The sequence below is a fragment of the Acanthochromis polyacanthus genome, chromosome 12 (assembly GCF_021347895.1).
Source record: "Acanthochromis polyacanthus isolate Apoly-LR-REF ecotype Palm Island chromosome 12, KAUST_Apoly_ChrSc, whole genome shotgun sequence".
NCBI lineage: Eukaryota > Metazoa > Chordata > Actinopteri > Pomacentridae > Acanthochromis > Acanthochromis polyacanthus.
The window spans coordinates 16,192,204-16,218,242 of NC_067124.1; the positions used below are offsets into that span (position 1 = coordinate 16,192,204).

Consider the following 26,039-nt stretch of genomic DNA (forward strand, 5'->3'; position numbering starts at 1 on the left):
AGGGTGGCAGTGTGTGTTGTATGAATGTGTGTACATGTGGTAAATCCCTGATACACACTGTGAAGACAGATTCGGAGTCTCACAAAATCAAGGCATCTATGTGGACACAACTTGCTGTGATTACAGCTCGTTGTTTTGTTTGCGTGTGCAGCCGGAACCTTGAGCACCGAGACGCTCAATTTGACTTTGTGTTCAAACTTAACTGAAAAGGATCACTGACTGCAACTACTATTATCACTTCATCTCAGTCTAATCAAGTCTCTTTAATGGTTGCATGATGAAGAGCAGGATGTGTGTGTTTTAGCTCACTGGTCCTGTGTGTGGGAGGTGTGTGAAGTGGCCTCCCAGCACATTTGTGTTTACAGTATTTTTCCATTTGATCTCTACTCTCTCCCTTTTTTCCTTCTTTTCTCGCTGCTTTTTCCTACTCTGTAATCATTAACAACAAAGGAAGCTCGCATTCCCGCTAGACGGTGAAAAGGTTCCACTGTGCTAAAATATGTGAGTCCCCCCCATTTCTTGTCTGTTGTCACTGGGAAACATGAGTGAAAAACTTGATTGAAAATCGGGAAAAGGGGAACAATTACAAAGAGGAGAAAGGCACTCATCCACCCGCAACAGCAATCATCACTGATCTCTGCTGTCATTTCTCTCCACGGTAAATAATTCATCAAAAGAAACAAAGGGGGAAACAAATATGCAAATAAACCCCCGAAAAGGCCAGTAACATCGGTCTACCGCCACAAGGGAAGAACAGTGGTGGATTATTATCATGGTAGGTTATGACTGTGATGAATCTGAATTTCTCTTGTTTCATCTACCTTGACAGTACTGAAGTCACACAGACACAGAAAAAAAAATTGAGAGGAAAAAAAACCTGGAGGGATTTGAGGGTTTGATTGAGGAGGGGAGGGAGGGATTAAGGACAAGGGGAATGGAAGGATTGAGGGGGAGGCGGAGGCAGGGAAGAGGGGTAGTAGACATCGGAGGGAAGAAGAAAGAGATTTGGGAGGGGATGGGAGGAAAGGAGGGAGGGAAGCTTTTGAGGGTGTATTCGACAGTGCTGTGAAAGGTAGCCATCAAGGGCTTTGATGAAAAGTGCAGGCCTTCTAAAGCTTAGGAGTGACAGCATATGATTTGGTCAAAGCATGAAGCTTTTCAAAGGTAGACATTCTCGCTCCCATTCATCTCTCTCAGGTTGAGTATAACTTTTGGGCTGAGCTCTGGCAAAATTCTGAATTGGTTTGACAGATTGACTGCATGTGGTATTGTCCCTGCGACTTACAGACAGTAGGCTGCTGCCAAAGGAGACATCTTGGAACGAAGGGGAGGGTGGATTATATGTAATGTTTCAACAAAACAGCACAGATCATCTTGGAAGTGACATAAAATGTGTGATTCTGGAAAAGAAACCTCATTATCTTTAACAGTAGTCACACAAAAACCCAGAATATAACAGCAGTGCATGGGCTCATTTGGGTGTTTAAATCTTATTTTAACCAAGATAAAAAGGAACATCAGCACATTTGCTCATCCTTACATGGATGCACTTCCTAACTTGAGCAGAACCCTAGCACGTGGCTATGGGGCAGCTCCAGTGACTACACAGTTTTCTTGGAGTGGTGCTTGAGGCTTATAGCTGTTTGGCTTGGTAATGTGGCAATATGGACATGCTTTCAGTGCCAGCAGTCGGTAAAATTGCGGGCTGAGGGTTTACGGTCTCAGGTCAGCGGTAACAAGCCTGTCAGATGATACCAGCGTGTCATTTTCACTCACATATATAAATACATTATGTTGGAAGTAGCATGCAATTTAACACCTACGCACAAACACACTCATGATGCTGCTCTTACATGTAAAAGCATGCATGTGCACAAAATTGAAAACACATGCCTGTGAGGCTCTCATCTGATAATAGTGTCTCTCTCTCAACACGCACACACATACACACAGAGAAACACACACACACACACACACACACACAGATAATAGTGTCTAATTTAGGCCCTCATATCTGTAGAGTTCTCCAGAGGACTAGTCTTCATCAGGAATATACTGGTGACCTACATACTAGAAACACACACACACACACACACACACACACACACACACACACACACACACACACACACATACACACACACACACACCAACATGATAACTGCACATGCTTCTACACTGGGACACAAATCTACAGCACAGCAATCTGCATGATGACACATGCACGGGAACATATCTGCAAACCGCCGGTGTAGTTGCACCCACACAATCAGACGCAGGAGTGTAAACACGTCTATATGCTGAGTCTGTTTTCACGCATCCACTGTATACAGGAATGTACAGTATGCACACACAGATCTAAAATGTTCTCACTTATCCTTCACAAAAAAGTAAACTAAAGAAAAACACATATTCATATTAAAAACTGTAAAATATAATAATTTGCTCTGCGTCAAAACCACATTATAGCTTGATGCTTTAGGTAGAGTGTAAAATTAATTCCGTCCCATACTATTGGGGCACTAAAAAGTTTATAACCCACCATAGAATTAGATGCAAGCTCATTTTGATTCTTAGTAATATAAAAATACAGACTTAACACATTATCCAGAGTACATCTGCTGTAAATTTACAGTTTACCTCAGGACTCACCAGCCAATCCTTTATAAAGCTCCTTCATTTAGGATTCCAAGTAGAAAACAACATTCCTGAAGGCGGTTTTGCAGCTGATTTCCACTTTAAGTGCTCCTGCTGTCCGGCTGAGGGCAAATCTTGCAATAATATGATACAGGAGCAGCACCATGTTCCTGGTGAGGGGAACTGGAAATGCTGTATCTGCGCTGTATTATGCATTCTGTTGGCACCGGACAGACCTCCAGTCATCATTCATCATTCATGGGCATCGTCTGTCAGCATCTCAGTCTACTAAATGGCCAAGAGGACCTGACACAGAATGAGAGGGAGAAAAAGGGAAAGTCTTAACTACACATACCAGCAGGCCAGATTCAGACACGGTTATCAAGTACACAGGCATCGACAAAATGAAAGACAAGTAGACAGAGTGAAAGGTGAAAATTCATAGGAGAGAAAATATACAAGAGGTGAAATTTACATCTATCAAAAACATACTAAAATCTTTTAATACCGCTGCATCCTGAACTATGTTCAGGGTCCGGTTAAGGAAGCATTTAGAGCCCCAGCAGTAAGATATCTGGCAGCTGGAGGAGACATTGGCAGACACTATGGGTGACTGTCTGCTCAGCACAGTGTTTATAAATGGCTAACAGAACCTGACTCATACGCAGTATTGGTTTAAAGGAGAAGGAACTGAGGTCGGGACCACAACTGATTCAGAAATAGACGTTTGAACCAGCATGGAAACACATTAGCTATTTTCACATTTATGGGTGGTTAGAGGGACTCGTCTCAAACCTGACTCATACACAGCGGTGTCTCTACTTAGCACCACAGCTAAATTATAATAGCAGCTTTTGGAGCGAGTGTCGGACCACAACTGATGGAGGAGTCATTCAGTGCAATTACAATTAAAGCTGGTTTATCTATAATGCATTCACAATAAAGGAAAGATCCTGCTCTAATTCATGTCTCTCCCTCTTTTCCTCTTCTGAAGCAAAGGAATAGTTTTTATGAGCAGATATTAACTCTTTTATTAATCTTTGGGTAGTATCACACATGTAGCTTCCTCTTGAATTATTTCACAAAACTTCTGTCATTAGATTTATGTGAACCAAAGTCCATAATGCACATGGAATGGGTAACAATGCAGTCATAGTGGCTGATTATGTAATTATCTGCTGCTGCAGTAAATCAGAGCCTAATTACAGGCAGACTGCATGCACAAACTGGATGAAATGTGTGTTTTCATGTACATAAATCTGGCTCATAGAGTCCTAAGATTCTGATGTAGATTATGTCATTAATGGCAAGGACTTCGTTGAGGCATGTGATTCTGAAGTTTGAACATTAGCATGCTGATCAAGACATTGATTTATATGTTTGCATATTAGACAGACTGACACAATGGAGGTTTCTAGCTGTCCACAAAGAGGACAACATTCGTCACTGCTTAAGTAACTGCAGACAAAAAGAAATTCATCTGCTCAGTCATCACCTTGTACGTATTGACCTGCTGAGACCAAGTGCACATGAACAGGACTAGAAAAGTTAGCAAAGCAGTCTGCAAATTCTACTTCTACCACAGTATCACTGGATGAAAAAATAAAACACAAACAGTTACACATTGCACATTTCAAAAAACAAAAGAAATAAAAAGCACCAAAAATTTGGAAAAGCCAGTCCAAGCTTTATGACCTTTGTAGAAAACGCTTTCATTTATATTAAAGTAACAGTAGTTTAACAAAGTACTAACTGAGTTTGTCTCCCACCGCCTCCATGGAAGACAGGCTAAAGACAAATAGTCTTTGCATCTGCGTTTACCTGCTATACTGCAATACAGACTTTACATTTATTGTACAAACTAGTATAAACAAGACAAATATGGATGAAAAAGAAACAATTGTTCGTGCTTCACAGAAAATATACTTTTATCACAGATGGTATTGTACTGGTCCTGTTTGTTTTTGAGCCTGCTATAGGTAACATCTAAAAACTGCAACACATTTTAGTTAAACTTGAGCACTAACTAAGGAACTGTGGCACATTTCAGCTCATCTATATGGGAAATGGTTGTACACTTATATAGCGCCTTTTTACCCTGTCGGTATGTGATCTACTTTACAATGCTTCACATTGACATAGCAATGGCAACAGAATTTCCATGCAAGGTACCTGCCTTTAGTGTCTTGTCCAAAGACAATTCGGCATGCAGAAGAGTTGGGGATCAAACCGTCAAACCTTGCGATTAGTGTACAACCCGCTCTACCATAGCTGTCCCCTACATTTGCATCAGTATGACAGAGATATTCTTTGATTTATTTTATCCATTGCCATCAAAATTGGTCCACTCATATATTGCATGTCCCCCTCAGGATGACTTAGGGGCCGTTTACACGAGGACCATCTTAACAGAAAACGCAAAAGTGGCATCTTGTCATTTCATGTTTAGACAAGCGGTTTTGAAGGAAATCTGCGTATATACGGTGACTCTATAGTGTGTGGAATTCGATTGGATACGCATGCCAGGCAGCTGGGTGGCGCTGTGATAAAACTCCGCCATGTCTACGCGTATGCGTACAATCTCCCTTTTCAGATCTCCGCCACGGTAAATGTTCATGAATGGAATTTGTACAGATTCTGTACGTTTGTTGATACGACTCCTGCAGTGTACATAGAGCTGCCAGAGTTGCTTGAAGGTACGAAGGATGGAAATAATCACACATCTTTGTTTACTTCCTTGTACCGGCCAGCAAACCACAGCACCGGCGCACGTATGTGACGTAATCGCGTACGCAACGTGGTCAGATCTCGGCAAAGTTTTGTGTTTGCTGTTTAGACGGAAACATAACGGCGGAGAGTTTTCAACTTTTCCAATCTGGAGGGCGGTTTCAAATTTTTGCGTTTTTAAGCCCCCAAAACGCCGTCCTCGTATAAACGATAGGGTGTTTTGTTGAAATATTTTGACGTTTTGACCAGCAAGCGTCCTCGTGTAAACGGCCCCTTATAATAACTTTGGTAATGCTTTGATTTTTTCATTATTTTTTCTCCTAAATTTAATTCTACTAATGAGTCAGAATTTTTGCTCAAATCATACTTTTGCATAACCAGGATCCTGCCATACCAATGACATTCCCATCAGCCTTAGCTCTACCTTGTATATTTTGCCAAATTTTGTAACTTTGCATGCACACACCTTAAATTAAGACAGTTTTCACTGTAAACATTATCACCAGTAAACATGAGCATGTTGGCACTGTCACTGCAAACACATTAGCATGGTAATATTAGCATTTAGGTGATAGAGCTGCTGTGTGTATGTTAAGTTTCACATGTAAAGATATCTGTAGATTTATTTTTGTTTCCCCTTCCATACTCAAGTTTGTCAATGGTGCTTTGAAATTTAGCATTCATTTACCATTCTCCAAGTATTTCATGAATTTTTAGCCAGTTGAGTGCATATGGAAATGTATCTATATATTTAATATGAATATACCAAACAAATAAATACCATGCAGTTGTATTGGCCTGTAGACTTTTTGAATGCTTTTCAGTTGTTCTATGTTTTTCCATAATGCAGTAGTTTTATTGCTATTGGCATATTTTGTCAACTGTCTTCCTGTTTCTTTACTATTTCCTTCTGTGAATACTTTGGCAACACAAATGTAACATGCCATGCCAATAAGACAAATTGACAATCAACGAGAGCAGGGGATGCCGCGTGATGGGAATATGTCTCGATTACTTGATGTTATTTTCATGCAATGAGACAGAAAGCAAAGGAGAGGCAAATTTAAAGGGACAGAGAATGTAAGAGAGACTGACAGACAGACGCAGAGTAAGAAGAGGGTGAGCGGAACAGACAGCATTTTCTAATCACACATTCAGTGGGTGCTACCAAAGAGCTGAGCCACTGTTATGTAAACCAGAATGAAACATTCATGAGCAAACCATCGTCTCACTCTCAACCCATTGGGAGGGAGAATAAATGACCCATATGGTGGGTTGGCTACTATCTGAAACTCATCTTTCGCAAACTGGAGATCTGTGTTGGGTTCAGTGCACAAGGCAGACATCAGAAAGACAAGTACAGTATGCAGGAAAAGCAGGAAAGAGGTACAACATTTATTGGCCCGAACTGAAAAACATGATGCTGCCAGAGCAACTGAGGTTACAGTCGAACTCCATGGAGCAATCTGGAGAGGGGTTGTTGGGGGTGAAGGCAGAAGATGAAGGACAAAAAGTTGGGTATAGAAGGAAGAGAGGAATGAGCAGAGAGACAGGGATTAGGCAATAAAAAGACAGATGAGATCAAGAGACAGTTCTGACACGCTCAGGCAGCGAGTGCTTTCTGAGAGCCTGGGAGCAGCTGAGCCGAGCGGTTACACACCCACACACATGGACGCACACACAGACACACACACACGCATGCAGTTGTGATGTGGTTTACTGTGACTCTGTGTCTGACTGGGTATATATATGAGATGTTTAGAAAGGGGCTGCGCTGTAGGAAGTTGTGCCAGATCCCCGACACCACACCCCAGCAGCATGAGGAGAAGGGGACTTATTGGGCTTCTGTTGTGGTTCCTTTAATTCTCTGCCTCTTTTTTTTCCTGTCTCTGACTCTCACTCTATCTCCGTCCTCGCTGTCTATCTGTTTCTCAGTCCAATGCTCTGCTTCCCCTCGGCTGTTTCTCCACATTTTCTTCTCTCTATAGCCATCAATCTTTCTCTCATCCTTAACCCATTCATCTTTGGCTTTCTTCAAGGCAGTACACGAATAACATTTTGCAACGATCTAACATCATGATATCTGCATGTAAGCATTCAAATAGGCAGGCGTGACTCTGGCTCGGCAATCTGAAGTCAGTCATGGTAAAAGGAATATGAGAGGAGCTTTTAGAGCCCAAAATGTACACTAAGGAAGTATGTTCTACAGGAAAAAGCATCAGTGAGATCAGCCCCACTGACAGTCCTTGATCTTTTAGGCATGTGTAAACCCAAATACTGTAGCGTGAACACAGGAGGATTTTAGATTATGACTGTAATAAGTACAGGAACCTCTTGTCAGATAAACCGCACCACTCTGTGATCATGAGGTGGTGGGCTTTGTTGAGGTTTTGGGCTTCTGTTGTGGTTGCTTTGTACTTCATTGCTCCTCGTTTCTTTTCCTAAGATTATCATGACATTCTCCATCACTCAACCTCTTCTCTCCCTCACTCCAAATCCGTCTTTTTTCTTTCCCCTACAGATTTCAGTTAATGACTTGAATATGAGCAACAACCAGAGCTACATTCGGTCCTTTGATTTTTTTTAAAAAGCTATACAGCTGCCCTTATAGTCTCTCTGTTCTTAGAAACGTTTTTTCTATACCTTGAAAAGAAGTCTGAATCTGCCTTTTGCATCACTTGGCACGCAGGTTGCATCGAGACTCTTGAGTTTTGAGTAATCATATGTGTTTACACCCACACATTTTGCACAGATGCACCAAAGTACACGACCACACGCGCAAGCGCAAGCAGAGCTCTGGGTGCACTTAGACACACATGAAACCACACACACACACACACAAACGCACGCGCACACAAACCCACACTATCTTCTACCCTTTTACCTCCAAACACACTCCTCCTCTCTTCCCCCATTTCCTAAACCTCAAACACCCACACACTGGCTCTTGATTCAATTAAACCACAGTCAAGTCTGGATTGTGACATATACCCCCATGGAGAGAAGGGGAAACGGGTGCGTTCATCTGTGTTGTGTGCATGTGTGTGTGTATGTATGGGCACATTATTAGTCATGTTAAGGGGACCTACATCTGTTTACACAGTCCTCATAACTTAAGTCATTAAATTTTAAGGAGGTTTAAGGTCAGATTAGGGTTGGAGGTGTAGGTAGGTAAATACTATTGTTAAGTTAAGAAGAAGTCTCCAAAAAATTAATGTGAGTCAACTAAAAGTCCACTGAAACACAAAAATCTTACTTCATAAGGCTTGCTTTGCTGGAGCAGACAGACAGCTACAGACAAAAATGTGATTCTCATTTCAGTCGTGTTTCAGTTTTGATTTTGCCTGATAATTTTCTCCTAAAATTCACTGAGAGAAATGTGTTGAGAAAAGAGGAGAACAATTAGCAACAGGAGTCATACTTGAGATTTAAACAAGATAATCCCGAACTTATACTTTTTATTCCCTCAACTGAGCTACATGTGAGCTAAATATGAGCTTGAAATTAAATAGGTTTGACAAAATAGCATGTTGTATACTACTTGTATATAATAAAGCTCATATATAGCTCACATGTAGCTCAACTGAAAAAATAATGGCTTTTAGTCTCAATTATGACTCTTGTCTTACCTATTTCTCCTAGTGAATTTTAGGAGAAAAATATGAGAAACATATTAGGAAAAAGCTAACATAAAACGTGGCTTAAATGAGAATCACAAATTTGTTTTTGAAGCTATAAAAGAGCAAGCTTTGAGGAGTATTTCTCTAGGTGTGGGTTCAGATTAGGGTTGGAGTTGGAGGTAGGACAGTACTATTGATGATTAAATTAAGCAGAAATCTTCAGGAAATTAATGTAAGTCAATGTAATGTCCTCTGAAGTCATGGAAGCAAGACTCTGTGCCCTGACGGAAATTTGACTGCTGAGAAACATATGACACAAAAATGAAACTAAAATGACTGAAATAAGAACGCCTATTTTGTCTCCGGAGCTGTAGAAGAGCAAGTCTGAGCAGTAATTTTAAGGTTTAGGTTCAGATTAGGGTTGGAGTTGGAGGTAGGCCAGTACTATTGATGATTAAATTAAGCAGAAATCTTCAGGAAATGAATATAAGTCAACATAATGTCCTCTGAAGTCACAGGAGCACGACTTCAATGCTATGAATTTTATCAGAAAAGACATTTGAAACATATCAGACAAAATCTAAACTAAAAACAAGGCCGAAATGAGAACGACAATTTTGTCTCGGGGGCAGTAGAAGAGCAAGTTGTAATCAGCTTAATGTTCCTCTGGGTTAACGTAAGTTAAGCAGAAGTCTCTGGAAAATGAATGTAAGTCAATGTAATGTCCTCCAAAGTCATGGAAGTACAACTGTGAGTGTGTGCGAGTAAGAAAACTTCATGACCTCCTTTGCCGAGAACCTCCCTGTTCATTGTGATAATGGATGAGTGACCTCTGACCCTGTAATACATTCTGTGGCTCGCCTTACTCAGCTGCTCCCTGCCTTTCTTTCCCCTCTGATTCTTTTTTTTTTTGTTATTTCTGTGCCGTCTTGTCTATCTGTCTCCCTGTCTCACTCTCAATCTCTCTTCCCTAATGAGACGAGGACTGTCCTTCCTCTGGGGGAAAGAGGTCAGCGCCCCAGACGCACACACACGAATACACAGCCCGATAAACATAGCGACATGGATGGCACACATGCACACACATGCAGATAGGACACATGCAGACATGAACACATCCGTGCAGATAAAAGGACAAACCCCCACCAACACTGCTACTGCCACACACACACACACACACACACACACACACACACACACACACACACACACTGACCCAGAAATCCCATCTCTATTATGCAGAATATCAGTTAGCTGATGGTAGAGCTGATTATGCAGCTACCCTCTGCTAGCCCACAACTCCCTGGTGGATATCTGCCTTTAAAACCCCAATCCCAAATGTCTTTTTAGCATATCAATAGAGAATTATATATTCCTAAACAGTAGGACTTGCATACATACAGTTTTTCACAACTTTCTCATCTCATCATGTCACAGTATCAGCCTATTTTAAAAAAAAAAGGCAAATTTAGGCAAACATTTCACACAAAAACATCCAAAAGTAGCATTTAGCTGTCAGACTGACGTAAAGACTACAGAGGTTTCCTGTCATGATGTATTTCTCCCTCTATCAGCATATATTGTATAAATATTGTATAAGCAAGTTCAGATATGTTATTTTCTGAATTATAATGAGTAGAAAGTACAAGTTTGGCAAACTCCAGACTCTCAAACTTTATTTTTCTTTCGCTGTGTCCTTGTTTACACTAATGGAAGCCACACTGTGACATTTGGTTGATGTTCAACTCCTTAATCACCCACAATTATCAGCCTGTGTGCCTACACTAAAACACAAACCGTGTCATATCATAATGACAGTAAGAGATGATGTTTTATCACATAGAAAATGTCAAGAGCGAACATTTTAACATTCCAACAACGTTCTTGCTGTTTAATCAGTAGAGCAACAATGGACATCCACTGAAAATATTTTGATCAGAAAAAAGTAAATGGTACAAGACTGTTTACATAAAAGTTTTACTAGATAAGTCAGCCATGAATATTAAAGAGCACTGCTGTAAAAAAAAGACTTCAAATCACTGACTGAAATTTTTGTTGCACATGGGGGTGGCAGCGGCTCAGCAGGTAGTGCAGGTCAGCCGCTAATTGCGGGGTTAGTGGTTTGATCCCCTGCTCCTCATGGCCAGAGTGAGAAAAGAATAATTCTAGTCCTCCCACTATCCACTTTTCACCCTTCCTGGGCTAATTTTAATGACCACAATATCCGCGTTCTTAGTTTGGATATTACTTGTGGCCACATAGCGAGAGCAGATGAATTATCCTAACAGACTGGAGGAATGAAAACAAACGGCAGATGTCACATGAAGGAAACTTCAGAAACAATAACCTGACAGTCAAACTCCCTTTGCTGCATTCATCTCAAATTTTGAATCCCCAGTCCAATGTGAGCAAGTCAGCAGCAGCACAGTAACGAACTTCAGATCACTCTCCAAATACGTCGGCCTGGCTGGGCCCCAGAGGGCTGCAGTTATGGATCGGTGCAGCGCAGAGGTGAGCAGTAGTGACCCTACCAAAGATTGCTTGCTAAGCAAATAAGGAAAGTAATCTGGGCCTGCACGTGTGAACGTGCCATATGCTTGCATATTTGTCTGTGCATATGTGCCCAAGCATGTTTGCAAATGTCTGTGTGTGTTTACATGTGTGTGTGTTCACGAGGAGATATGAATGTGGTCCCTCATGCAGTTCAGTCATAATACTATGCATTGCTATTCTGCATGTTTTAGCTCAGTAATTGAAAGGCCATCTGTGGTCTACTGGGGAGGTTTAGTAAAGGGTAAACTATGAGGCTCATTATTTTAAGAGAAGGAAGCCCTCAGAGGCCAAAACAAATTAGTTTGTGTCCAGTTTAACCTTCAGGAAGCTCAATTACTGTAGGTAAGGTGTGGTATTGTGTGGTATTCATGTATGTTCTGCAGCAGTTTGTGCAGACTTGCATACATGTTCTCAAACAACAACAATAAAACAATGTCAAGTTGACCTGTAGTTCTGAGTGAACAAAACCAGGTCCTACTTTGTCAAGCCGACAATACAGTTTCAGTCAAAGCTTTATCCAAGCTTTGCGCAAAAGCTTGCACAAAAAAGGAGAATTGATAACACATAATGAGTGTTTGTCTGTAAGTGCCTGCATTTGTGTGTCTGCAAGCTCTATAAACATGGAAGCAGACATGACCTGCATGTCTCAGCAGTTTCCTGTGTAAGCTGAGCTCTGTGTGTTTCAGCGTCCCAGCGGTTCTGCCGTCACTCCTCGGGCCTGCAGAACAACCCTTTTCACTCTATTAGCGTGTCTCGATGTCTGCACAGCAGCACATGCGTGTCTGCCTTCACATGACTGTGAGTTTCCATCTGTCTCCTGTCACCAGCAATCCTCTCTGCACCATTAGGACCTGTTAAGATCAAGGGTCATTTCTTGAAAGGTCAGAGTTCACTCCTCCAAAAGGTGAAAAGTCAGCAGGGTTAGGTTTGGTGTGAGGTGACATTGAACAATCACACAGCTGCAGGCTCGACACCTTCAGGCACTTAAGAGAACATCTCACATGGGAAGCATCCAGAATACTGGACATAAAGACATACTACAGTTCTTTTAATAATTGAAGTGACATGGGAGGCTACCCAGAGGGACACGTATATTGCAGTTGCTGAATAAGCTGCTTAATACTGCGACACTCCTCCCACAATCCAGGCCCAGACTGTCCTGACTGACTTAAGGAGGCAGCTGGAAGGGCTGTCGGCTGATATGGTTCACCTGGTCTTCAAAATGTCCCATGTACTCACTCTTGTCTTCCCTTACATCCACCTCGCCTCAATATATCTTCTCCACAACACATACAGTATGATACACATCCATTACATTTCTCACTTCCATGCATGTTAACTTTGTTTTAATAAACTCCTAATCTATGTGTGGACACTCTGCCGGGACATATTTTAAGAACAATAGAGATCTCAGGGAGGAACAATGAGGCACAAATGCTTTAAAGATGACTCATTTGTCTTGTGTCAGTCTGAAAAAGAAAAGAAAAACTTGAAAGGGGAGGAAGTTCAAGTTCACCCTGAAATTAAGGATAGGGGCTGTTTGGCTTACATACACAGACATCTGTTAACATCCGCACACAAACACACTCGGGGCCTCACTACATTAACACACTGCACACACACACAACTGCCCAAACAAATATTTCACACAGTCTCTAAGTCAACCTATTCACCCTGCCCCGGCAGTTAAAAGCAAAGTTTTTCCCTCCAGCTAAACTCAAGCCTGACCGTAACCGAGTCTGTGCTTTCAAGTTATTTTATTGAATTCCACTTCACTGCTGTGTTTTTTATTGTTTTTATTTAGTTTTCTGTACTGCTGCATTCCGTTTGGTTGTGTGTGTGTTTTACTGTTTGATATCTTCAGAAGACCAGTGAAATAAAAGTCACTGGGTGCCAATATATTCTTGACTTTATGCTTTATTTTAAAGCATCTTTCAATTCTGTTTACTGCTATTTCAGTTTGGATATTTGGGATGATAACACATGGGTATGGCAATACAACCACGATGCTTGCAGTACAACACACAGAATAACATCCTCCAGTGAAAATAGATATATTTTACCTTGTTAATATGTCCATATAGTGTTTTTGTTTGTTTGTTTTACATTTTTTGACATATTTCATTGACTCAATCACAGTTAGACATGGTGGAGCTAAGCAGCCCAGGATGCACCAGAGGTGCCCTTGCATATTTCAAATATTTGCACATCGGAAGGCAAGCACTGTCATTAAAACGAAAAATTCACCAAAATAACCAAGTAAGCCAAGCAAGTGTGTTGCTGCTAGGAGTTTGTTGTTGTTGTTACCTGTAGTGAAGGAGATTCTGAAAACCGTAAAACACAAATGGTTGCAGGGGATGAGGGAAATAGCAGGTTTACATCCAAAGTCAACATCCAGTGAGTCAGACAGGGTGAATAACTTCCAATATGCCAGCTTCCTATTGTGTAGCGGAGAGGAACTTTAGTGTTTAAACGGTTGCAGGTGAGCTGGTGTGACCAAGATGCAGCGAATGGGGCGAGGTGGGTGAAGGTGGGGACGTTATAGAGTTGCACATTCTTGACTTACATGTAAGTCATTTTAAAGCATAAAAGGATTTATTTTTCAGGAAATCTAATGTTAATGCACAGAAATGAGGTTTTAGTGTTTAATTAATCCATGCAGTTAAACACAACTCCATTTGTGTACTAAAAGTGCACAGATGGGTCATGGACTTGTGATATGATTGGAAACAATGTAAAAAGATTGAGTGAGTATATATATATATATATATATCAAATGAATGAAACTGTTCATGCTGTATCTAGTATGAATGCTACTGGCCCATATGCATTCAATTGTCCAAACAAACATATAATGAATAAAGAAGGCCAACAAAACACTACGGGTAGATACTTTACAATCCTGCAGGGAAGCTGCTTTTCTTTATTATTATGTTATCGGGAGCCTTGGTTGCCAAGGCGATGCATTAAACTATTTGTTGTCATTGTATTGAATGGACAAAAATCTGATGCATGTAGTGATCGATAAATAGTGATGTTGTTGGCAATAATCATCAGAAATCTTTCAATAAGAGTTTGCTTCAATCTGTCCACTACATACAGGTATATGTGGAGGAACTATTGAGATACAGGCTGTAAAAAAGCTGAATGTTTGCTTCCTCTAGTTAATATTGGACATCGGCTTGATCAGTTTTTTTGCTCGTTCCTTGATGGTCTACTTGTGCTTGTTCCACCCTAAACTGCACGTCAAAGAAAACCACTAAACCACTAAATTTACTCACAGCCATCTCCCTGTTTGAGCAGGATGTGTGGGGTCAAAGGAGAAGGTCGGAGGTCAGAGCCTGACTAAATAAGTACCAGATACTCTTTCCAACAACACACACCTATGTGACTTGTTATTTCTGAAATGTCTGGACACTGTCTTCCTGTGTGACCTCTTTACTCAAAAACGCACTTGAACATGTTCTCTTTCTCTGCTGGTCTCAGTGGCATTCAGACACCCACCAACCCTCACATACATATGAAGAGTTCATTTGCAAAAACAGGTAACTCCATTTTATAAATTTTCAGAAAACCCATTTTTTTATTGTTTGCTTGAGATAATGATAATAATAATAATAATAATAATAATTTATTTTCTCTCTATTCTGTCTTCTATTTTTCTACTGAATCAAATCCATTCAACTTCAGTTTGATTGATATTATCTCAAGTAAACAAAAATATATCTTATATAAAAAATTATATATATATATTCTGCAGCAGAGAGCTTGTCCCACTGACAGGCTATCAGTCAGGAAACAGAGGAAGAAAAGGAGACGAGAGCGGGAGAACGAGAGGCAGGGTGGCTCGATTTGGCTTGTCAGTCTCAAAAGGTCAAGGGTTACACTGAAAGCCCACTGACATATATGCACACACACAGACATATATGTGTGTACCTACACACACACACACATACAACAGTGTTCATCAAAACAAGGTCAGAAGTGGAGGGCAGACAGCTGGCTGGGTTTACAGAGGGAGAGAGAGAGAACAGACAGCTGGGGAGTTTTACTGGTGTCTGCCCTTTAAATAGAGTCTGGAAGAAAGTTTAAAGAGGGCACAAGTGAATGTTTAGAGCAGGGCAAAGAGGTGCAGGAACTTATTTCAATTGTTCTGAGTGGACTCACCATCGATAACACGCCTTCAGGAATTCATAGGCACTTTGCTGGGGGATAATTTGATCAGCAGAAAGACGCAGTTAAACATGCAATAATGTAATGGGATCAGAGAAAACCTTGGAAACCTTTTGTATTGATATTTTGCCACAAGCATTGCACAGATTAGCCCTGTTTTCCTGGCATCCTTTGTAAACCGTTAAAAACAGAGGAAGGAAGCAGGTAAAACAAAAACACTCCCTGTGCCAAATCCTCTGTTTTTGACTTAATGCGACTGTCGCACACCTTCTAATCATCCAGATCAGTCTAGACCGGGACATGCTAATTCACCTCCTGTCTGTGGACTGAAAATCTCCTGTCCTTTCAAGTCCACACCCGGTTAATTAGTGCCATAAAGAAAAGACACGAACCTGAGTGGCATGTATGCATGCACACACTCACAGACAAATTAGTATATCTGCACACTTAATCACTAATCACACGATCTGCACATGCTCACAAACACCAAATGTGTCATGCTTTCAGACAGGTAAGGTCAGGCACACAGACAGGCACTTCCCGTTGACTCCCAACCATATGGCCTACTGCTCAGGTATTTGTACTCATAAGCTGTGGGCAGGAAAAAGGAGACCTTGATTGTCTGTGACTACTGTTGATTGTGGCGATAAGGGGAGAGAGAAAAGACCTGAGATCATGGAGAGAAAAAGGATGAAGGATTTTGTTATACTTTCTGATTTTAATGAAGGTGTCTGTGGTGCATTCACAGAACTGCCTTCAGCACTGGCATGAAAATATCAGAAATCTCAACACTACAGATTTAAAGTTTAGGCCCTCTTTGAGACTCTGGTGGGTTTGTTGCTGTTATTTTCATTTTGTATCCTTTCAGTCACTGTAGGTGGTGCTCATTGTAATGCTGTGGCTCCCAGACCTTTATCTCCTGGCATGGAGATGCTATTTTACCATAAAATCCAAATTTTCAGTTGTCAAAATGTGTCTGAAATACTCCTTTATGCCACTCTGCATCAGCATTATTTTCCTAGTGAGATTTCTTCTCATGCAGTTCCACTTTCACCTGCAGGGACCCCACACGGTGTCCCAAACCCCGAGGATGGAAAAGCCTGAATAACATGACCAGTCACTACAAAATAAGAAGCCAGGCCAGACAGAACAACACGGGTAGTCAAGGTAGAGCAGCCAAGTGGGGTAAAGAAGGGGACTGAGGATAAAAAAAAAGAATGGAGTCGAGCATGTGGTCAACACAGCAGGAAACCCAGTGGTCATTTCACCCATGGACACACACACACACACACACACACACACACACACACACACACACACACACACACACACACACACACACACACACACACACACACACACACACACACACACATACAAGCTGATAGACGTACTGATAAAATGAAAGATGCATGGTCAGCCAAACATGGAGACAAACAGCAAGATAGGCCAGAAGCCAGATGAACAGATACACCCACACACACACATGCATACACAAAAGCACAGACAGACAAACTGGTCATCGTGGCTAGAGGGACTGACTGTTTTTCCTGTGAGGATGATCAAAGGGACTCTGGATTCGCTGTGATTTGTCTCACTAATATTGCGCTCCTTCATAAAATCTCATTTTTTTCAACTCACAACTCATGTAAGAGTAATGCTTTCCTTCTCATGCTATATTATCTTCTAATCTATTAACCCACCATTGATCTTGTGTGTGTCCAGGAGAGGTGAATAATAAGTGAGGCTTTTTTGTGCTTAAAGATTCAACAAAGCGTACACTCCACAGAAAAGCCTCCCACAACATAGGTACCAGGTGAATACTGATGCAACGCCTGGGTTAATATTACATTTGCAAGACCATTTATATTTTTTAATAGGCTGTGTCAAGTACACTACAAAAAACATCCATCTTAACAAGTAATTTCATCACACATTCAGCCTTCAAGTCTGTGTGGGACTGTTTTACTGCTACACCTGCCTCAACACAGTTTCTAATAAAACTCAGCGCAGTCCCACAGGACAACTAAGACACATATTGCCCTTATGGATCAGTTCAATCTAAAAAATGCTAATGCAGCTGCTCAGCTGTGTATTACACAGACTTATTAGACTTTCTTTAAAAAAAAAAAAACACCAGAAACATCTAAAGGTAACTGGAACTAAAAGTGAATGAAATAATGAAAAATAAAGCTCAAATGTGAGAACATCACAGATACATTCATACACAATATCTACAGGAGTTATCTAATTAGACTTACTGAAAACAATACATGGTTAGACCAATCAATAATAGTAATTAAATTTCACACAAAACTCATACAGCAGCAATGATGCTGATGGTCACGCTCTCCACTAAATGCACCATTTGGGTCAGAATCCCCTCTGAGTTCTCCTAATGGGGTGATATGATAATAGTGACTCCTGGTGCAGTTTCCAATTTAACAGGAACTTTGAATAAAATGTGAATTAACTGTACAATTAAAGCCATTTTGTACATTCTTTAAAGCAAATCTGGATATTAGAAACAGAACAAATCCAAACAGCAGTCCAGACTGGTTTGTTTTTGTTTTTTTTGCAGTTGCAAGTTAAAAATATACTCCAGCATCCCCCACTGTGTGTTGAAACAGACCGTGCATAGACTGTGTGAGGTCAATGAACTTGTGATTTGATTAGACATGAGCTCAACTACAGGAAGCAAAATGGCATGAAACACATCTGAATAAGTTCAGAAAGTCCCATATGAACTTTATATAGAAGGAGAAGAAGAACTTTGTTGTAATGACTCTTCAGTTCAGTCAGAGGCTGAGATACACACAGACACACTCCCACAAAACGGGTTGATGCATATCTTACTAACTAGCATACAGCTAACATCTGCGTGCAGACACCAGATTCTGTCTTAAACCATGTGAGGCCCTCTATTCAAACACAATCTATATGATCTTTATTAAACATCCCACATTCGACACACTTGCAGAGCGACACAGCCTCAGAAGGAGTGATCTGAGCTCCAGCACAAGATGGAAATGAGAAACTGAGAACTGCACAACAAGAGAACTGTTATCTATGTATACATGTTCATCTGAGCCAGACTATAATGGTGCATTATTACAATGTGGTGTGACAATCCAATCTGATGGCAGTAAAAACTCCACCTAACCACACTGGGAGTGGAGAGATTGCACGCAAACGCCTTCTTTCTTGCTAAATCAGGCGAGGGGAAACGACGCGTTGCACAATGATTCTGTTGTATTATTAGCTCCTTGGAGGAAGCTACAATTGTCGGATCAGGCTCCAAAAAAAAAAAGAGTAAAGTAAGTCTGGGAAAATATCAGCTTCCTGCTCATGGCTTCAGGGTTTCGCCTGAGTAAGTGTTTGCTTCTGACATTCTCCCTTTTTCACTGTTTCACTCACTTTCTTACCCTCGTTCTCCCCCCTCTATCCACAGTTACTTGGCCGGCTCCTTGTTTACTCAGATCAGACTTGTCAGGGAAAGTCAAGTGAGCTTAAAGAAACACAAGCACACTTGCGCACACACACACACACACACACACACACACACACACACACACACACACACACACACACACACACACACACACACACACACACACACACGTTTGTACTTCTATCTTAGTGAGGACATCCATAAGCGTAATGCATTTCCTAGAGCCTTACCCTAACCTTAACTATCACAACTGATTGCCTAAACTTAATCCTTACCCTAACCCGAACCAAACCTCAATTCATACCTGTTCTCTGAAAACAAGTCTTCACCCTCAAACATGGCTGTTTCAAAGTGAGGACCGGCCAAAATGTCCTCACTCTGTAAAAATGTCCTCACTTTGCTAGTTAAATGCAGAAAATGGTCCTCACAATGTAGCAAGTACACACACACACACACACACACAAACACACGCACACACTGATCAAAATTAGCTGAAACTGAGGCCCCACAAAACATCACTGCTAAAACACAGACTGCACCAGGATCAGATTCCCAGCGATGTAAATTATGCTGACATAAATAAATCATTGGAATCTGTGTGAGAGAGTGCACATGGGAGATGAGAGGGACAGGAAGTGAGGACGGCGGAGAAGGAGTGATAGTGAAATGAGACACAGTTAGCACTTTACTGATTAGCATTATTCTTATTTGTATTTGCTCTAATGGACTGTTTTGGTTTTCCAAAAGCTCCTGTCTGCCTCCAGTGTCGGCAACAAGCTCTCAGAGGAGACAGAGAGGGAAAGCAAGGACATCTCCCTCGAACTTACTCTGGTGCTCTGGTTGGTAGCCAGTGTGTATATCCCCAGGGCTGCACACACTATCTGTCTGACCTCAGCTGAACTCAGCCCAGCTGCACCAGTAGTCTCAGAGCTGATGATGTGGAGGCTGACAGGGAGGAGAGCTAAAGAGAGCAGAAAAAAGAAGGCTTGAGGGGGAACGAAGCTCATTCCCTTTACATGCTCCTGGTGGAGATGATGATAAACCAAAGACATGCCCTTTTATAATATTACTGTCAGGAAATTTTATCAAATTAATAGGACTGAAACTGAGTCCGTATTCAAACATCAATAAAACAGTATGTGAGCCCTTTGCTGGAATGCAGAATTCAGTATTAAGCTATATTAAGAATACATTCCAGTTCAATGCCTTGTTAAAACTGTAGCAGAAACTGACATGGTGACATGAAAAATTTATGTTCAACATTCAACTTTCTTGCTAAGAGTCAGATGAGAAGATCAATACCACTCTCATGCCTGTATGCCAAATGAAGCTGCAGCCAGAGGCATGTAAGGATAGCGTAGCTGCCAGCCTGGCTCTTTAAGGTGAGAAAAATCCAAGCACAGCACCTACAAGACTCACTAATTCACACATTATACCTTATTTGTTTATTCTCTATGCTAATCTAACCAGTTACTAGCTGTTGCCTCATATATAACAAACAAGAGAGTTATTGATCTTCTCATTCACCAAGAAAGGAAATAAACATTCTCCCAAAAAAACTTTTGTTTCAACAAAATTCAAATCTTGCTTGGGAGATTTCCCCAAAATATATTGTATCGAATAATGTTCCATCATTCTCAGTCGCTGTTGTAGCTATTCGAATTGAATCGTTTATTTCGTTTACTGAAATGTCTACATGTCCACTCTTCCAATAAACACAATCTGTATAGCTCTGGCAATAAACCATGTTTGAAAGAAGTTTAATCTGCAGACACAGACAGACAACAGAAGGACTGAGGGATGTGATGGCAAAATGAGAGAGAACTACGAGGAAATAAAATGTGAGGAACAGCCACAGCTGAGATGCACAGTAGCTGATGGAGGATGGAGTGGGACTGACGGGCAGGGAGGGAGGGAGGGAGGGAGAAACAGCAGGACAGACATGAAAGAGAGAGAGAAAGATGCGGAAGGAAAGGCGAGTGGGTGTTCATAAGGGTGAGACACAGTGTAGAAAATGATGGAGTTGGCACCAAGGAGCAAAGGTAAAGACGGGGAGTGATGAATTTGGAGGAAGGGTTCAGCAAAGGCCTTGGATCCAATCAAAAGACTGTTTTTGATTCTGTTTTTCATTTCACCTAAAATCATTTTTCAATAGTCACTTGCTCATTGCTAAGAACCAACCTTGGTCTTTGAATAGGTACTCGTTTTGAGCAAAACATTTCTCCGTGGCCCCCGGTGAACTGTGTGAGCTCACTGCAGCTGCAGCTTTGGGGAACCCAGCGTTGTGGGATTAGCTAACTGTGTTTCACGCTGGCAAAACCATGAAGAATTATTCAGGCTTCTGGAGATGCAGTCTAGAGGAGAAACCTGATTGTTTAACGTCGCTCGAGATGTTTAACCTCACCGGTGTTGGAGCAGCGCCAGGTGTGACTGCATGAATAGAATTACTCAGTATGAGAAGCTTGCAGTATTGAGGCACTTTTTATACAATATGTTTAAATTCAAAGTTCAGTAACACAGATTGGTTGCCTCAGTTCGACAAACTTGACGTGTCAAAACATATGAATTCAAAATTAAGGTTAAGCATATACTTGTATGCATTGTAAACATACACAGGATGCCTGTAATAATTATAGCTCTGATTCTTTGCATCACTTGTATCTTATCAAAAATTTAAAATGTTTACAGTTTTCTTTTTTTTCATGTGTTTGTGAAAAGCTGACTTTGACGGCTCATTGGTGGTTTCGGGGTAGAATTTTCTTTCAAAGTGTTCAAATAATGCGGCGGGACACTGAAAGCCAGCAGAAGTATTGACGGCAACCATCATAAATATGTGATGCATTACTAGATGAAATTATAACTAAAATTTCAACCTGGCATATAGCAGTTCTCTCAAGGAATAAAATATTGATCACGATTGATCGGGCGTGAGTATTACAAAAAAAGAAAAGAAAAACAGTTTCACAGCCTGTGTGGGATCTCAGTGGTAGCTCTGTTTACAAGAATCAAGCTAGAAGCACCTGCAAAAAAAAAAAAAGCTCACACATACAGAGCTCACAGGTGCACAAGGTCACACCAAACATGTGAAGTGAAACAAAATTCCTCAGAGATGCTTATTTTTCAGAGGCTGACCAGAAATACTCACCGGTAGCTACGTGTGCACGTTTCCTGTGAACACAAACAAATGTATAACTGTCTTTGAAAAACACTAACAAATTCAACGTGAGGTTTCTCCAAAACACAAACTTGTAACTACACATGAGGCTCCTAACAAATGCATAACAAACCCGCATGTGTCAAGCCCTTCACAAACTCATACATATATGCATGAAGGTTCTCACATGCACACACGTGCAGTGCGGCTGTTTGCCTCCCACATGCAGTGTTTGTGACGCAAAGGAAAAGTCATTAGACCCGCACTTCCTCTCCAAACAGAAGAGAAGGAAGAAAAGACTGTCTTACATGAAACACTCAGGAAATGTGTGGGTGACTGCCTGTATATAAGTGTGTTTGTGTGCGAGTGTGTCCCCAATTGTGTGTTTGTATGTGCATGTGTCGCGGTCTGAAGTTCTGCCCTGAGGGCTGGTGACCAAGGTCCTGTAATGGCTTGCCTTTGATTGCTTTCATCGAGCAGACTACAGCTACAATTACAACCAATTAAACCCCTCAGATAAGGGTTGGCTTGCTCAGCAGACAAAGTTGCAGACAACACGATCTAGTGTGTTCAGCATTTGTCCGAACCTCTTTTCCCCTTAATTTGCACATTTGGACTAGCCTACATTACATCAAAATTGAGAAAAATTCCATGATAGTTACAAATATGTAATGTGAAATTTGTTACAGTGACATAGAATGTGTTATTATACATCACAAAGCTGAGTTTTGAAGTTTGTTTATAGTATCAACAAAGTGATGGCAGAATTATACAATGCATGACGGTATTCAGCTCTGGTGTTGTTTGTCTGTGTCCTAGATCATGCTTGGTGAGTTTGACTAGTTTCATTTCTCCCCACACAAAGGTACAAACAGTTTGAGCTTCTGCTTTTTGATGGAACTTACGGTTCTAATTGTGTAACCAATCACTTGACGTTTTGGGCGAGTGCATGTTGGCTCATGTGTCTTCCGATGCAGGAGATATCGCTTTGCATAACGTCCAAACCGACACTTCCTCATGTTTGTGACTGCGTGTGGGTGCATGTTTATCTGCATCTTCAATCAGCATCAACAGTTTGTGGTGTGCATCTCTGTTTACAAATGTACTTTAGGTGTACATTGAGTAGGTGTATACATGATCTACTGTGGCACTGTAAGAAAACAAATGAGACAGGGAAGACAGGAAGAATAAAGCAGAGCTACAGTATTGGAGCTCATGCAAATCCAAAACAACAAAGACAGGAGGAAAGAAAAAGATGGAGGTAGGCAGAAGGTGAATCCTGGGGTTTGGACATCTGCAGAAACTCAGTCACTTCATAGCGGAAGGTGGAAGTTTTACCTGCCTACGCATACAGTTACACAGGAGACAACAGAGACAGATGAAGGACAGATTTTCTGACTTTTTTTTTTTTTTTCTGGAAGCATACCCTCCTTCAAACACACACACTCTTCCATACACACCCTGGTGGATTCATTTGGACACTCTGCCTTCCGCTACCACTAACATCTGTCACCTCAGCAGGATCCAGACAGCTAATAAACATACAAACGTATGCTGGCGTGCATACACAGACACATATTATCTCGGCTTCCTCTCTCTCACACACCTCCTTCAGTGAAAATAGAAGATTAATTTGGCTGCTTTGATTCTATGTGTCACTATTTTATCGCTGTCTCCACACACACCTGCACCCACAGCCACCAAACTACGACACCCTAATCTCTGCTCTGCTTACTTACTTTCACAATTTCAAGAGACTGAACTGTCTGCTGATTCTTATGCAATGATAAACTGAAACACCTGTCTGTTAGAATTTCCCAGGGCTATAACTTTCTTCACTGCTAACAACATGTGAAAATGGAAGAGGCCTGTGTGTGCAAGGTTCACCTCTGAATACTGCACACAGAGTTGGAAATCCCCAGCAGACGCTTAAAAACATGCAGGTGCTACTAAGCATAATCTTTAACTTTTGAGCTTCGGGGTGAATATTTTTCTTTTTTATTGCACTGTTCAAAGGGACTGTTTAAAAATTGTAATCTTGGAAATCAGCTTGGAACATATGTGTCCTGTTGCATCTAGTCTCAGTTATTCCCTTTACTCTGCCAGGAGAAGTCCAAATATACAGTAAATATTTGTCTGAAACTGCATGACAACCATGTGCGTCGTGTCCTCATGAGACTTTATTTTAAATAGAGAGAATTTTGTGGTGGGACATAATGAGAGGAGAGTTTGTGTCAAAGAGCAAAAGCAAAGACAAAACGGCACCAAAAGAACATAAAGTCTGTAAAATCCGTCATCCTTTCTTTCAACATTAACTTATATGTAAAAGCAAATAATCAATGAGTTTATGGCTGAATACTGGTAGAACATCTAGAAAGATTTGCTAGTTCCAGGCTGCTCTCTAACTGTCTTTCTCTTTACTTTAACAGTCAGACTTGGTTTGGTGGGTTTAGGAAATTACAGTAATAGGTCAACATTTCCTGCTTCAAACTGTAAACAACCTACACAGCGGTGTGAAAGTCATATTTTGAACTTTTTTCGAACTGCTGCAGTACAGCAAACACGTCAGTTTTGACTGTGAGAAAACTGCATGTAAATAGCTACATAAAGAGGGACTGACAGGTAACACTCCATAGCATTTTCTACTGTCAGGAACACTGAATAAATTGTTTTATATTTTCCACTTAACTCGTTAATTCACAGAAGTAAAATAAAAAGAGTCTGTGAGAGTCAAACACATTTAATTGCACTGGTGTCTCTTTTTCTGAAAAAAAAACAACAACCCTAAACTACACATATATTAACATTTTTTTGCATGTTTTTTGTGCATTCCATATTACCATCTCATTCCATCATAAATACAGGAAACACAGTTCCTGTAAATTAAAAGCTTATTAGTGTATATTGCCTGTAAAAAAAAAAACACATTAGCGTAGCGCCTTACCTGGGCAATCCAATTCCCCTGTACACTCTCAATGTGGAGGTCTGGAGTTGGTGAGGATTCCTCTAGTGTTAATTAAACTGTCTGTCTTGGAGAGAATTAAGGTCGTGATCTCCCAGACCTCACCACTCCCACGCTCCCTGAGAAGAAAAGAGAGAAGAAAAGAGACTTAATGAAGGAATAAAAGGATGAAATAGCTTAATGAACCGCCTAACGAGGCCTGCGGCCGTTTAATAAGGGCTTATTAAAGCTTAATTAGAGCAATAATCCAGCTTGTTTAGAGTCATTCAGTGTTGACTTGTGGCTGATTATGTTTTTATGGCAACTGGATAAACAGGGAAGAGTTGACACTCCACAGGAAGAAAGACAAGTTGAACGGTGTGTCTGGGTGTGTGACTGTTGTAAGGCATTCCAAAAAAAAAAAAAAACGATTAGGTGAACGCTTTGAGTGATCCTTCCAATCACATGAAGGCCCTGCAGTCATCACCCAGTCACAAGCTGAAGTTTGATTTACATCCACCATCTAATTTAAACCCTCGCCCGTCTCCTCCTGAATGTCAAAACACCTCCACCCAAAGGCGACCTCAATAAAAATGTTTATTCCAAGGCTCCTTTTGTCAGTCAGCGGAAGCTTCGTCATATATCCTTTCACATCCTTGTGTGAGAGTTTGAGCTCCAAGCACTTACAGAGACATATGCAGCATGCAATCAGACTTTAGTTTTCCCCTCGTATATCAGAACTCACCAGTTTACTGACTAATTACAAAACCGCGTGACTACAAG

The 26,039-nt window shown here is 41.0% G+C and overlaps 1 long non-coding RNA gene across 5 annotated transcripts in view; it reads right to left on the bottom strand.

The window, feature by feature from the left end:
• The window catches only part of LOC110950467 (uncharacterized), a 107,484-nt gene that overhangs the window by 31,816 nt on the left and 49,629 nt on the right, over positions 1–26,039 (bottom strand). For 4 of the 5 annotated variants that reach the window (XR_007945647.1, XR_002595653.2, XR_007945648.1 and 1 more), the window contains 2 exons: positions 25,260–25,396; positions 2,653–2,943 (listed from right to left, as the gene is read on the bottom strand). This is a non-coding gene — a long non-coding RNA (uncharacterized LOC110950467). Of the gene's footprint in view, positions 1–2,652; positions 2,944–19,988; positions 20,123–25,259; positions 25,397–26,039 lie in introns of all 5 variants that reach the window. The other variant, XR_002595654.2, reaches the window with a different exon arrangement.